This window comes from Piliocolobus tephrosceles, chromosome 1 (genome assembly GCF_002776525.5).
Source record: "Piliocolobus tephrosceles isolate RC106 chromosome 1, ASM277652v3, whole genome shotgun sequence".
NCBI classification, from domain to species: Eukaryota; Metazoa; Chordata; class Mammalia; order Primates; family Cercopithecidae; genus Piliocolobus; species Piliocolobus tephrosceles.
This window is the reverse complement of record NC_045434.1, coordinates 103,456,699-103,468,856: the sequence shown is the minus strand read 5'-3', so window position 1 is coordinate 103,468,856 and position 12,158 is coordinate 103,456,699. Positions and strand designations below refer to the sequence as shown.

The 12,158-nt window shown below is 44.5% G+C and overlaps 1 long non-coding RNA gene across 1 annotated transcript; it reads right to left on the bottom strand.

The window, feature by feature from the left end:
* Nucleotides 1-371: 371 nt before the first annotated feature.
* On the bottom strand, nucleotides 372-6,760 carry LOC111549635. The gene is made up of 4 exons (XR_002733793.1): nucleotides 6,704-6,760; nucleotides 6,374-6,476; nucleotides 2,689-3,319; nucleotides 372-1,558 (listed from the first exon to the last, which is right to left on the bottom strand). It is a non-coding gene; the product is annotated as an uncharacterized LOC111549635 (long non-coding RNA).
* Nucleotides 6,761-12,158: the final 5,398 nt, after the last annotated feature.

Below are 12,158 nucleotides of genomic sequence, written 5' to 3'. Positions count from 1 at the left end.
TCTCTCAGATCATTAGGAAAAACAAAACAAAACAACACAAAAACCAAAAAATACCCCAGATCACAGAGTCTAATAGATAGAATATTGTGTTTCAGGCAATGCTTAAAACTCAGTGTTCGTAATGTAGTATTTATTTAAAACAAAATAGTTTTACTGGTTTTTTTAAATGAAAAAAATCTTACCTAATTAGTTCCTTGTTCTTTTGACCCAAAAAACTCAATTTTACTTTGTTAAAGAAAATATAAGAAATACCAACTACATGAGAAAGTTAAACTGATATTTGATTCAAATACTACTTGTTTTTATTTTTTAATTAAAAAAATTTTTTTCACAAAATTATTCACTCATTTTAGAAACATTTTTGAGCTCATACCATGTGCCAGGCGTTGGGCTACAAAGATGAAAAAGACATCCATCTATTGTTATTTTTCAATATATTTCCCAGAACTTGTCATCTTAGGAGTGTCTGTGCCGCTGATTGGGCTCAGGGCACAGGTACTGCTGGATGGTGTTTGGTGCTTTATGTGGTAACCTATTTCCCCAACAGGACATCATGGCTGTCTGGACGAAAGCATATGTCCATGGGCTGCATTGACCAGTGGCTTTGTGAATGTTTGGGGATGACTACAAGGATAATAGAGAGCGTTAGGGGGACATTAGTGACAGCACAGCACAAATGAAGCCAGTGCATGGCCTGTCTCCTCCTTGCACGGTGCTTCTGGCTCTCTGCTGGTAATACAAGATCCCCTGGATAGATGCTCTTGGCAAATGTCCCTCAGGCTGCTGGCTGTTCACATTGCCCTTGAACTCTGAAATATACCCCCTAGGGGTTGAAAACTGCTGGAGGCTTCATGTTCAGCTGTACTGGTGAGAAGAATGGCTGAAAATAAGTCCCTGGAGTAGCTTGGTGTGGAGTTTCTAAACAATTTCACATCCAGCAGGTTCCAGGAAGGGCACGAGGCTACCCAACCAGGTCAATGAAAGGAGGCCATTTGTTGAGTGAGGATGGGAGGGGACGGGCACCAGGGAGGGGCCTGCTGTGTGTGTGTTTGAGACGGTGGGGGATGCAGGGGGAGGAGGAGGTACACCAGCCTGCAGTCTTGCATGACAGGGACTTGGAGAAGAGCCTCAAGGTCCTGATGTGAAGAGGACTGAAACTGGCCTCAGCGGAAGCTAATCATGGCATGAAGGAGACCCTGTGCTGGGGCCTCAGTGTGTATTGTGGTTCTGTGGGGGCAATTAGGGTTTCTGGGCTTCCTGAGCTGCAAAGTGTCCTGCTCTCAACACCAGTGCACCAGGTGTCCGACGTCAGTGAGGCAGGAAGGAAAGGGCCCCCCACCCTTCCAGGTGTCTGTTTTACCCCCAGTCATAGTTTCCAGAGCTCCAGGAGCTTTTTGCTTATGCCTAGTTTGCTGAACTTAGTACAGGAGGAGCCCATCCTGTGCATGTACCAACTACCAGGTTGGCAAATAGGTTTCATCCTGAGTGCCAGTTCTGGTCGATGCAGGAGCCTCCTGGAGGACTTTGCTGAGACGGAATTCTTAGGCCACCTCTGGCCCTGCAGGAAAGAGGCTGTGATCAATTATTGATGCCTGCCAGGGATATGCCACCAACTTACCATCTCTATGACTCAGTTGTATTTCCCTAGACCCACGTGTGTAGACCCACTTGCTACCTAGACCCATGTGTGTAGTCTTGTGGGCACTCCGTAAATACCTGTTGAATGACAAATTTAACCTACCTAGAATGCCTCTCCTCTTGAGTGTCTAGTAGATTGTGTGCTTCCTCAGATGGCTTAGCAGGTGAAAAGGGGGAATATCCTTTAGAGTTATCCTGGGAAACCTTACTGTCGGACAGAGCAGGAAGGACGGGGTAGATGCCTTCATTCATTCTGCAGCTGTTTATTGAGTGTCCACTGTGGGCTGAGCCACGGGCTGGGTGCTGGGGATACACAGTGTGTGCTGGAGCTGGGGACAGACTTGAGCCCCCCTCTCTCTGCTGAGGTAGAGAGCAGCGAAGGCACCTCACTGCTCAAAGGAGTTAGAGAAGTCTATGCTTCTTGGTGGCTGAGGGGCTGGGGAGGAAGGTCCTCTGCCAGAGCTCAGGAACCTTGGCCTCAGGCCTGATAGGTGGTTCTCTTTACCACTGTGCCACAGGCCTCCTGAGCTCCCTCTGGGGATGCTTGCAGCTTTCACTGAGCCAGTAAGCTCTTCTCTCACCTGTGCACACTGGCAGAGGACTTGAAGTGCTTCCTAAAAATAAGCTGGATGTCCCCAGTTCCGGAAGAAGCAGATAAAGAATGCAGAAGGTCCTTTGGCTTCCAGTCTACCAGGTTGTCTCCCCTCCCCTCAGTCAGCCCCTTCCAAAGCCCACTGGGCAGGTCTGGTTTCTCATCCTCAGCACATGCAATCCGTAGATAAGAATGTTCCAAGAACCTGACTAGCAAGCGTTTCATTACCACCCATTTGGGTAAGTCATGATGTGCCTGTCCTTGTGATCCGCTCCTAAAAGCTCAGAACTTGCCATTTCATGCACTTAAAATGGTTAAAGAAGTGTTTTTGAAAACGCAGATGTTAATATTACAAGTCACAAAATAACTTTACAACTATCTTGTAAATACAAGTAGGAGCATTTTTGGTTTCATTTTGTATTCCATTTACTGAAAAATTAAATAAATTAAAATTTTACCTGTTGCAACATGTATACGTGGATCTCTTCATGCTTCTTACACCCATGTGTATAAGAAGCCACCGTCACATGTGCTTATGCAGATGTCCATGTGCGAGTGTGCAGTGTGCACACACACACACACGCACACATCTTCATGGCCACATGCTAACCTTTTGTTCTAGGTTCTGATCTTCTGCTGTGGTTAGTTTGTGAAGATGTGTATATCCCACAGCATGAGGCTTGAAGACATAAGTGTTAGCTGCTACATCTCCTTAACATATTTTTGTTTTCTCAGTCTTCTTTCATTACTCTAGATATTTGTCATACATTCAGTTACAAATTCATGGCCATCCAAAAGCTTCCCCAGGTATGTGTCCTTCTTCCTGCTTCTGGAGGCAGAGTGGCGTGGCAGGATGAGCATGGCCTTTGAAGTCACTCACATCATTCACTGGACATGAATGATAAGCTGCATGACCTTGGGCAGAGACTTAATCAGTGGAGTCTCAGTCTCCCAGTTAGTAGAACAGTGGTATGGCTGGACGTGGTGGCTCATGCCTGTAATCCCAGCACTTTGGGAGGCTGAGGTGGGCGGATTATGAGGTCAAGAGATCAAGACCATCCTGGCCAACATGATGAAACCTCATCTCTACTAAAAATAAAAAAATAAAAATAAAATTAGCTGGGTGTGGTGGCACACGCCTGTAGTCCCAGCTACTCGGGAGGCTGAGGCAGGGGAATCACTTGAACCTGGGAGGCGGAGGTTGCAGTGAGCTGAGATCATGCTACTGTACTCTAGGCTGGTAACAGAGCAAGACTCTGTCTCAAAAAAACAAAGCAAAACAAAAAACAGTGGTATGATGATGCCTGTCCCATGAGGTTGTGGTTAGGATGAAAAGAAGTGACATACATGAAACTAATGCTTCCTACCTGCCACATGGGAGGGGCTAGCCTCTTTCCCTCTGTAACCAGTAGGGTAACTTCAATACTGTAAAGTAGAGGGGAGCCTTAAAGGTCATGGCCACCCCCACACCTGGCCTTCTCCAATCCTCTTAGTACCCCACACCTAGAATCAGCACCAAGTCCCAGCCAGCAGCAGGGTTGCAAAATCCTATTAGATTGAACCTTCTAGATGTACAGCCCAGTCCTGACCAGTTCTAGGAATTAGGAAGGGACTTACTTCTGCAGCAGGGAGCTCATTTCACTATCAGCTATGTTAGGTACTTGGAAAATACTTTCTGAAAAGACTGGACAAGAAAAGCCCAGGAATGGGTCGGGAGGTGTAGGTGACTATCTTTGGAGAGGGAGATGACCTGCAGAACTGCTGTTGGTGCCTATATTTGTTCCTGGGATCAAGAAGAGCACAAGATTCATCCACTGAGATTCTTTAGTTGCTGTTGCATGTTGCCAACAACTTTTTCGGCAATCACAAACTGAGAACATGTGGCATGGTCTGGACATTTGTCCTCTCCAAATCTCATGCTGAAATGTGATTCCCAATGTTGGAGGTGGGGCCAGGTGGGAGGGGGTTGGATCATGGGGGTGGATCCGTCATGAATGGTTTAGCACCATCCCTTTGGTGATGAGTAACTTCTCACTCAGGTAATTCACATCAGATCTGGTTGTTTAAAAATCTGGGACCTTCCCCTTCACTCTCTTGCTCCTGCTCTTGCCATGTGATGTGCCTGCTCCTGATTCACCTTCTGCCATGATTGTAAGCTTCTTGAGGCCTCACCAGAAGCTAAGCAGGTGTTGGTGACATGCTTCTACAGCCTGCAGAACCATGAGCTTTTGTTTATAAATTACCCAGTCTCAGGTATTTCTTTTTAGCAATGCAAGAACAACCTAATACAGAAAATTGGTACAGAGGAGTGGAGTGCTATTATTAAGAGACCGGAAAATGCAGAAGCAGCTTTGGAACTGGGTAACAGGCAGAGGCCGGAAGAGTTTGGAAGGCTCAGAAGAAGACAGGAAAATGAAGGAAAGTGTAGAACTTCTCAGAGACTTGTTAAGTTGTGGTGACCAAAATGCTGATAGAAAAATGGACAGTGAAAGTCAGACTGAGAAGGTCTCAGATGGAAATGAGGAATTCTTGGGAACGGAATTAAAGGTCACCCATGCTATGCCCTGGCAAAGAACTTGGCTGCATTGTATTCATGCCCCAGGGATCTGTAGAAATTTGGTATTAAGAGCGATGATATAGGGTGTCTTGCAGAAGAAATTTCTAAGCAGTAAAGCATTTGAGAGTAGCCTGGCTGCTTCTAACAACCTGTGATCAGATGCGGGAGCAACCAAATGCTTAAAGTTGAAACCTGTATTTAAAAAGGAAGCAGAGCATAAAAGTTTGGAAAATTTGCAGCTTAGCCATGTGGCAGAGAAATAAAAAGCCTTTTCAGATGAGGAATCCAAGCAGGCTAAGGAGCAACCACTTGCTAGAAATATTAGTATGACTAAAAGGAAGCAAAGTGCTAATTTCCAAGACAATGGGAAAATGCCCCGAAGGCATTTCAGAAATCTCTGAGGCAGCCCTATGGTCATAGGCTCAGAGGCCTAGGAGGGGAAGAATGGTTTTGTGGGCCAGACCCAGGGCCCTATTACCCTGCTTCCTGCATCCTGGCTGCTCTGGCCCCAGCCTTGGATCAAAGTGCCCCAGACACTCCTTGGGTGGCCACTTTGAGGAGTGCAAGCCACTGCTAGCCTTGGTGACTTTCACGTGGTGTTGAATCTGCAGGTGCCTGGAATGCAAGAGTGAAGGAGGCTTGGCAGCTTCCCCCTAGATTTCAGAGGATGTATGAAAAAGCCTAGATGTTGAGGAGAAGCCTGCCACATGGGCAATGTGGAGGAGTAATGTGGGGTTAGAGCTCCCACAAAGACTCACCACCCGGGCACTCCCTAATGGAGCTGTGGGAAGGGGGCCACTGCCCTCCAGATACAAGAATGGTGGATTCACCACCAGCTTGTAACTTCTTTCTGGAAGAGCTGCAAGTACTCAACTCCAACCTGTGATAGCAGCCACCATGGATTGTACCCTGCAAAACACAGTGGCAGGGCTGACAAACACCTTGGGAGCCCACCTCTCACACCAGGATGCAGGATATGGAATCAAGGATTATATTAGAGCTTAAAGATTTAATAATGCCTTCTCTGCTGGGTTTCAGACTTGCATGGAGCCTATTACCCCTTTCTTTTGGCCAGCCTCTTCCTTTGGGAATGAGAATGTTTACCTAATACCTGTACCACTCCTGTATATTGAGAGTATGAATAATTTGTTTTTGATCCCACAGGCTCATAGGTGGAAGGAACTCATCTCATAGATGAGATAAGAACTCATCATCATAGGTAAGACTTTGTACTTTGGACTTGAGACTTTTGAGTTAATGCTGGAACAAGTTAAAACTTTGGGTGACTATTGCAAAGACATGATTGTATTTTGAAATGTGAGAAGGATATGAGATTTGCAGGGGGCTGGAGGTGGAATGATATGGTTTGAATGTTTGTGCCCTCTGAATCTCATGTTGAAATGTTATTTCCAGTGCTGGAGGTGAGGCCTAGTGAGAGGTGACTGGATCATGGGTAGATCCCTCATGAATGGTTTGGCATCATGCCCTTTGTAGTAAGTGATTTCTCCCCCAGTTAGTACACAAGAGATCTGGTTATTTAAAAGTCTGGGACCTCCCCACTCTTGTTCTCTTGTCCCCTTTCTTACCATGCGACATGCCTGCTCCTGCTTTACTTTCTGCTAATGATTATAAGCTCTCCTGAAGTTCTCACCAGAAGCTGAGCAGATGTTGGTGCCATTCTTGTACAGCCTGCAAAATCATGGGCCAATTAAACCTCTTTTCTTTATAAATTACTCAGTCTTGGGTATTCCTTTATAGCAATTCAAGAGAGGCCTAATACAACATGGAATGCATTTTCTTTTTCCTCTGATTATATTATCTGGGCACTACCATGGATCAAAGCCACAGTCGTGACCTCCTCATGTTGCTTCTGGGCGACCATTGAACAAATTTACATATGAATTGAAAGCACATACCTTTCTAGAAATCCAGTGTCAGAAGCCTTAAATATCAACTATTTATGTGAGTAGTCATCAAGTGTCTGGTTTGTGACGACTTTTGCACTGTTTTGTCACCATCTGATGGCTTACAGGAAACCTCCCCATTCTACGTGGTTGAAGAAAGAAGAAGTGACACCTTGATGTTTTTCTCAGAAACTGTGGTTGGGTACTTCCCCCTGAAAGCATGCAGATAATTAGTCATCTTGGAGACTCTATTTTAGCACAAGGTAGTCACAGGAAGGCCATGTGAGTACGGAAAGTTATGAGGCTTTGGTTGTAATCCCAGTGCACCTTCAAAATGTCTGTGGGATCTTAGGAAAATCACCCTCTCTGAGTCCTAGTTCTCTCAGATGTAATAAGAGAAGGTAGATAGAATGCTACCTAAGGGATTTTTTTTTTGTCCTGACATTTTGTGATTTTTTTTTTCACACACAAATAGAGGATGATACTTTGCAATTTTAGTATAATCACAAAACTTACAGATCTGCAGAACTTTAGTCTATATCCTCATCACCTTCCTATAGAGCCATGAGGAGATTGTTCTAACAAAACTCAATGTGTCTTCCTAGGTCAGTCTTTTCCGGAGTGGTCCTTGGGCCTTTCAATACCCGAGTGGTCCTTCTAAAAGATATAACTAATGCCTTTTTCGCTTTAAAAAAAAAATCTTCATTGGGAACGATTTTCCACTTTTCCTCTTAACTATGTGTGGCATTTTTCTATTTCTTCACATGTCTAGTAATTTTTTTTTTTTTTTTGAGACAGTCTTTCTCTGTCACTAGCTACGATCTTGGCTCACTGCAACCTCCACCTCCCAGGTTCAAGCGAATCTTCTACCTCAGCCTCCTGAGTAGCTGGAACTACAGGCATGGGCTACCACGCCCATCTAATTTTTGTATTTTTAGTAGAGACAGGGTTTCACCATGTTAGCCAGGATGGTCTCGATCTCTTGACCTCGTGATCTGCCCACCTCAGCCTCCCAAAGTACTGAGATGACAGGTGTGGGCCACCATGCCTGGCCTGTCTAGTAATTTTTTATTGTGTGCTAGACTTTTGTGGATGATACTTTGTAGGGAGCCTGGATTTACTTGTCTTCCTTTAAATGGTGGTGAGCTTTGTTCTAGCAGACAGTTAAAGTATTAGCACATCATTTTGGTCCTGTTAGGCTTGGTTTTATTCTCTGTTAGGGCAGGTCTATTTCTGTTTTGAGCTTAGTCCTAGGGCATGCCTCTTACTCTAGAATGTGTTCCTTACTTTTAAACTATGGTCTTTCTAGTATCACCACTGAAAGACTGAGTTGCTCAGTGAGGTCTCTCCACTCTGCCTGGAACCCTAGAGTCTCCAATATTGCATCATCTGTAGAATTACTGTCCACTCTCAGCTCTGCAACAGGTGATCTTTGCTAAGCAATGGTCTTACCCAGTACATATATACTTTAACCCTGGATCAAGAATACTTATCCAGATTTCTGCCCCCATCCCCCAAAACACATACACCATGTGCAGTTTCCTCTTCCTTCCATCTTGTGGTAGAATAATCAAAATGAAATTTTAAAAAGTGAGAATGGCAAAAAGTATACTTGATAAAAGTGTTTTTTAACCAAAAGATGTATAAAATAATGAAATATTCTAGACCATATTGATTTATATAAAATCTGACCCAGGAAAGTCAAAGTTGGTAGAATTAAAGGCCTATGTACATCTATCACCATGAAAAAAGCTTTATTCAGTACAGTTTGGTGTGAACAAAACTGATCAACGAGTGAAACTGGTACTATACAATGCCAAAGGAAAGAAAAGAATAGATGGCAAAAATAATTCTGGTAACATAAAAGTGAAAGTCAAAAAAATAGGAAACTATTGAATTGCCTTGCATTAGAAAATTGATGAAGGAAATAAATTGACTCAACAGAGTTTATGCTGGAAAATATTTTCTTAACAGGAAAATACCCCAGGATGAAGTTGATGGGTTTGTAACACCCACTGTGTTCTTCCATTTATCTGCATTTTTGTTTAAGGCCATCCTTTTGTCTAGAAGATGCTCTCTGACTTGGCCTCCTCCCAACTTCTACTCACCCCTTGGTGAGTTCATGTCATCTCCTCTGTGAAGACTTGCAACCCAAGGCACTTCCTCTGCACCTTCTTTGCACTCCCACTGTCCCTTGTACATCTTTTATGTGGCTTGACTGTGTTGTATTTTTTGGTTGTTTTTAGACATACCATTTCACTCTGTAGCCCAGGCTGGAGTGCAGTGGTGCAATCATAGCTCACTGCAACCTCTAACCCCTGGGCTCAAGTGATCCTCCTGCCTCAGCCTCCAAAGTACTGGGATTACAGGTGTGAACCACTGTGCCTGGCTGATTATGTTGTATTAAATCTGCATCTTTCTATGGGCTTGAACTCTTCCATGTATCTTGATGTATTTGGTTTTGGATCACCGGTATCCAGCAAATTTTTTGGTTCAATACACATTTGTTCAATATAAGTATGTTTTATATGAAGCCCTCACCTGAGCACTAGGAGGGAAGAAGAGGAGATGCACAAAGGTGACTAAGATGTAGCTCTTGTCCTCAAGAAGTATGTTATCTGGCAAGCAGATGGCCAAGGGAAGTTTTAAAAATGGCCACAGTGGGAGGCCATGAGAGGCCCTGTGCCCAGGGACAGTGAGCTCAGAGCTGGCTGAGGGAATCTAGGATTTCTTTCTTAAAAAATACAGTGGGAGGTTGGCCAGATGCAGTGACTTATGCCTATAATCCCAGCACTTTGGGAGACTGAGGTAGGAAGATCACTTGAGGCCAAGCATTTGAGACCAGTCTGGGCAACATAGTGAGACCCCCCGACTCCCCGCATGTTTATGCTGAACATGGTAGTGTGTGTCTGAAGGTGCAACTATTTGGGGTCCTGGCAGATTGAGTCTGCAGTGAGCCATGATCACCACTGAACTCCAGTCTGGGCAACACAGCAAGACCCTGTCTCCAAAAAAAAAAAAAAAAAAAAAAAAAAAAAAAAAAAAAAGGAAAAGGAAAAGAAAAGAAAAAAAGTGGTATTTCCCTTGCATTATAACTTTTAAAAAATGAAAAATTGAGACAAAAGAGAAAATCACTCATATTTCTATCACATAATACAACTATTTTAATTTTTTAAACTTCTTTCTCTGTAAGTTTCGGGGATTGAAAAAAACTTTTTATTTTGAAATGATTATAAATTCACAGGAAGTTGCAAGAACAGTACAGATGTCCCGTGTACCCTTCACTCAATTTTCCCCAATGGTGACATCTGACACGTGTATAGTACAGCCTCAAAGCCAGGGAAATGACATTGGTCCAATCCCCAGATGTCATTCAGATTTCACCAGTTTTACATGATAGAGCTTTTTGCTAACAGAGTTACAATAGGCTTATATGTGTGGTCCATATCTTATTTCTTGAATTAACTTTATCTCATGCAGCTTTTTAAACATTATTGCATAAATCGTTTATAAGGTCTACATAATGAACATTCACCCACGTCAAGTAACAGTTGGCTAAATTCTTCCCCCTTCTGAAATTTACATTACCTCCAGTTACACCATTAGGAACAAGGCTTCTGTACTTTATATTCTTCTTATATACATACTTCTACATTTTATATTATTTTTTCTCAGAATAAAGTATCTAAAGAAGAAAGGAAGGAGATACAGGAGGATAAATGCGTAAGGGGGATATGTAATACTTTTTTCTTAAGATAGGAAAGATTTAAACATATGCTGGTTTTGGGTCTGACCAAGTACAGAGGGAGCAGTGGAAGATACAGGGGAGAGGGCTTCTGACTGGAAAACACACAGGAGGGGATGGGGACACGGAAGGCTGAGAGCATTCATGTCCTCAATTTTTTTACCCCTCCCTGTCTGCAAGCCCTTTGCCGTGTGACTTTGGAGTTCTTCCCATAAAAGCACAGTATTTATTTCCCTACTCTGTAGGGCTTGCTTTGGCATGTAGAATGAAGCAAAGGGTCAGTGTGCCAGTTCTGAGCCTAGGCCTCAAGGGGCATTGACTGTTTCCAGGGCTGTCTCTTGAGCCTCTGTCATAGATATGAAAATGCACCCGAGCCAGCCTGCTGGAGGTGAGAGACCAGGGACCAGTGCGGGATCTCCCCAGCTGCCTCTGCCAAGGGTGGTCTAGATCAGCCAACAGCCCTGAACCCCTCACACGTGATGTGTCCAGCCCAAATCAGCAAAGCTGCCTGACTGACTTGAAACACAGAAGCAGTAAAATTTATTATTGTATGTCATTGAGGTACTGATGACTTTTTACCTGGGAATTTTGCAGCAAAAGCTAAACTGCTTAAACACCTCCCGGGCTCAAGTAATTCTCCTGTCTCAGCCTCCCGAGTAGCTGGGACTTCAGGTGTGCACCACCACACCTGGCAATTTTTTGTATTTTTAGTAGAGATGGAGTTTCACCATATTGGTCAGGCTGGTCTCAAACTCCTGACCTCAGGTGATCCACCTGCCTCAGCCTCCCAAAGTGCTGGGATTACAGGCATGAGCCACCACGCCTAGCTAGGAATTACACTCTTAAAGGCGTTTAAGAGTTCCTGTGAGTCAGAGAGTCTCAGGAAGGGAAGGATCCGCGGAGTCATTCAGACCACCCTTTCATTTAACAAATGAGAAAAAAGAAGCCAGAGGGGGAAGGGACTGGCCCAGGGTCACGTAGCTCATAAACACCGCAGCAGCAATGAAAACTCAGAGATTTTTACTTCTCTTCCTTCATTATTTTTCTTCCATTCTCATCAAACCCGAAGAACAGGGATGCATGGTTGTTATAATACTGGGCCAGAAGGAGAGGCTTTAAATCAGAGTCCAAGGCAAAGTCCCTTTCAGAAAGCTCTGCTGTCCTGAGCACCTTCCTCAGTGCTTTGCCCACACGGCACTGTGCAACGCTGCCACAGCACTTCATGCCTCAGTGTGCTCTGGTTGTACCTCATGTGCCCCTGATCAAGAGAAATCTCCTGGAACAGTCAGAGGCTGGTCACATCCCAGGCTGAACGCCCTGGGCCCAGGGTTAGGATTCACAGAATTGCGTGCTGAAACCACCCAACAGTGATTGAACTCTGGGTTCTGACACATGAGTGGATCAGGACCAACTGAGTCCAGATTTCTAAAATGCCCTCTGAAATGCTGCTTTTCCAGCAGTGGCAGACAGCAGGGTGAACAGTGGGGACAATATAGGGAGGGGAAGACTGTGCTCCCAGACACTAGCCCAAATATACACCAGAGCCTGGGCCCGGTGGGTTCTAGTCCTGCCCTGTGTAACTTGCTGTGCAGCTTTGGGAAGATCCCCTCCCCTATCTGGTCCGTGTCTCCCAATCTGTGACATGAAGGCGTGGACTGGATGGTCACTGAGGCCCCTCCCAGCTTGGCCATATGTCCAGCCTCGGACTACGTGTAGACTCAA